Raw genomic sequence first — 3,553 nt, forward strand, 5'->3', positions numbered from 1 at the left:
TTGTTGTTGTTGTTGTATTACTTGTTTAATTAATGATAAAGTCTGTCCCACTACTGTGAAGTATATGTACATTACATGTTGTACAGTAAACACCTTTGCTATAAACATGAGATGTTTTAAAATAGAAAAAATCATGTGTATTTTTAGACCATTTTGCCATTATGTAATGACTGTGTTCACTTCTGGGACTGATGTGCTGAAAATCAATTTCCTTCTCTTGTTTGGTTGATATATGAGTAATTTTCCTTCATATTCAGCTACATTATGCTGTCGTGAGTTCAGAGATGCCTCACGCGTGTGTGGATTTACTCAGAAGTGACTGTATCTTTTTTCTTTGATGAAGATGACAAATGTCTTATTACTCAGAATAAGTGCGCTCATGGCTCTGCAGGAAACCGACACGTCTCAAGTCTCAATATAATCTTGCATATTTTTCTCGTCACTCACTAACATTTAAATGTTATTAATTCATTTATTTTTTAGTTTGTCTCTGTTGAAAATAAATGAATGAATCATTCCTATGAGCAAGACAAGATGCAGCTGGACTCTGAGCTTTAGTTAAGTGGAAGCAACAAAAAGTCTGAGAACACCAGGAAAGATTTACAGCATTTATTTTGAATTTCATAAAACATATTTTTATTATGAATGATTAAAGATGGATATGTCCAGAATACACGTCATGATGAGCTCAGAGCCTGTCAGTCAGTCAGCCGGGTCATGTTTTTACGAGTTTTCACACTAGTTTCACTCGAAAGTTAGCAACAAAGGCTAACCGTGTCATAGAGATACAACAGATAGAAGTCTGAGATGTAGTTTTTAAATGTGAGGTGTTAAAAAAAAGCAGACTGTGTTATATCGGCTTACTTAAGTGGATGTGGGCTGACTTTGTACATTTGTTTATTTACAGATAACTTGGTTAGATGGTGTTGGCCATTAGTGACATTACGGGATGTAGTTTATCAGCCTGTGTCAGTGTATCTACTGGGAATATGACCAAATTAATACTGTCATATGTTCAGAGTCTTGTTACATTTGGCTGTTAGAATAGATTCAGACAGAACTGAGAGTAAAAAAGCAGCAAATAGTCAGCCTTGAAAAAAATGGGCTAAATGAGTAATTGCAGTAAAAAACTGTATCATATTCATCAACAACATCTTGGCAGTATTACTGTATATTATTTATACCAATCCATAATGACCGACTGCACACGTGCAACGTCTGAGTGAGCAGACACCTGCCACAGTGGACACTGTGGACAACAAAGGAAACGGTGACATACTCTCCATCATTACACAATTACAATCAACGAGGAACTCCATAACATTCAAAAACACAGAAAACAAATGTATTTATATGTGAATGGACCAAAACATGCTCAAAGGTTGCTGCTGTATATCAAGAAGGAAGCTGACATGTTGGGCAGAGCCTGTGTTCTAATGTAGAAAGCAGAGTTATTTGCACACAAAACAGAGACATTTCTGACTGTGTTTCACAAAAAGTAGACGAAAACGTTTTGTTTTAGTGATTAAGTGTGCAGCGTGTCACAGTCCTGCAGGACCCTCGCCCTTTCTCTCCCTACCCCCTCCCCTCTGTTGCTCTCATGTCATGACTGAGTTTGTGCGCCTCGGGTTTCAGAGGCGGCCTCAGAGACCTTCCTGCCACTAGCTTAGCCTCCAAGAAAGAACTGCGATCTCTGTCGCTGCACTTGTGTCCATCACTGTATTCACAGAGACACAGCACTGGCATGCTGTCGTCACTGATAGTCACCTGTGAGTCACCTGTGAGTCACACTGTGTCCCTCCTAAAACACTGAGTTATCCTAACACTGAAGAAAAATTGGGGCAGATGGAAAATATTTATTCTGCTCTATCAATATGTATATTGATGTAATATCATTATGTATCATCATTATGTAATATCAATAAATATTTGGATTTGACTGTTGTTGATTAGCAAGTATTGTTAGGAAGCTTTAGGAAAAGTCTGGGATACGTGCAGAGGGCAGCAGTCTTAAAACTAATTCTTGAATATTTGACTGATGAATAAATATACAAAGATTTAAATTCATGTACCTCACTGTGGTATACACATTATTACTGCATGATTACGAATTACCCAAACTGTGTATTCACACGATCTAATTGGCAACTGTTATCTTTAAAACCACGTGATGACCTGAAATCCCCTCTGACACTTCTTGGACTTACTCCAGGGCTCTGGATGAGCTAGAAATCCCACAAAGGCTGCAGAGAAACATCTTCATCATCTCCAAGACTTCAGAGGAAACATTCTGTAGATCAACAAGACAAAAGCTGAACATTTGGAAAGACTGTGCTTCTTGCATCTGTTGTAAAACTGACACAGCGTTTCATATGATGTGACAGGTGAGACCTGAGCGTGGGAACCGGCCCTGGTAGGGTTCACGTCTAAAAGCCTTTCAGTGGGGCTGAATTTCAAAGACGAGTATTGCATTTACTCGAGAATCCTTGTCTAATGTTAAAATGTGTTTAATCAAACTTTCAGCTCTGAGAAAGGGTCGAAATCTTCACGGCACTATCGTTTATCATGGTAGACTAACTACCCGGCATAGCCTGCACTTACTGCCCAGTATAAACTTTGAATAGCATGGAACCGTCATCACTTCATTTGCTTTAAAACAATATTTAGAAACATCCAGAAACCTTAAACACACGTACACATCCAGTATCCCATTCAAACAAAATCTAAAGTAATTATTACATTTAGGCTTTAAATATCTAACTTAGCAAAGCACCAGTTTACCAGAAGTGTTTTACAGAACAACAAAGGGACACATGACAAACATGAAACACAGATACAGTAGACACAGGCAGACACAGACCTTCAGCCTGCATTCTTTCCAGGAGCCAGCAGGGGGCGACCTCACTGCTTTCAAAAGGGGCCCAGATTTCTTACTTCTGTATAATAAATGACCCCCGGCTTCAAGAAAAGACACTCCTGATAAGGTCATGATCTCAGTCTTAATGAATACAACAGGATGTCTGCTTTGTAAATAATAATCACAAATGTCAGCGCAGGGTTAGGCTGGGACTAGCTTGTGACTGACAAGTATGAGTGTGCAGAGTCACTCCTCACTCCATCTTCACAACCAGTTTCAAAAGGCCATCGCAGCACAAACATGCTGAGCTCAGTACTTTGAAACAGGACACAGTCATCAGTCCCACTGGGATCGATGACTGTGTCCATCTTTTCTATACAGTCTGCAGGGTCGCTAAATAACTTACTTGTTACTCAGAGTAGCAATTAACTTATTTCCTTTGCTCAGAGAACCGAGTGAAAGGCACAACAATCACAGTGCAGCTTAGTGTCAGCTGTTTCTAACAGGTGAACAAGTCAGTATTTTTAAATGTTTCCTATTATTCCCAGGTTTATGAGAAATCAGATGACCTGCAGGTAGCAAGCAGTCAGTAACATTAGAACATAAGGAGTGCTCTCAGAAGACTGATCTTTAAAACAGCGTGTGAGACGTACAGTTCAATACAATCATAATGGATTTATATAGCGCTTTTCCAGG

The sequence above is a fragment of the Pundamilia nyererei genome, unplaced genomic scaffold (assembly GCF_000239375.1).
Source record: "Pundamilia nyererei isolate P.nyererei 1_Seehausen unplaced genomic scaffold, PunNye1.0 scaffold00432, whole genome shotgun sequence".
NCBI lineage: Eukaryota > Metazoa > Chordata > Actinopteri > Cichliformes > Cichlidae > Pundamilia > Pundamilia nyererei.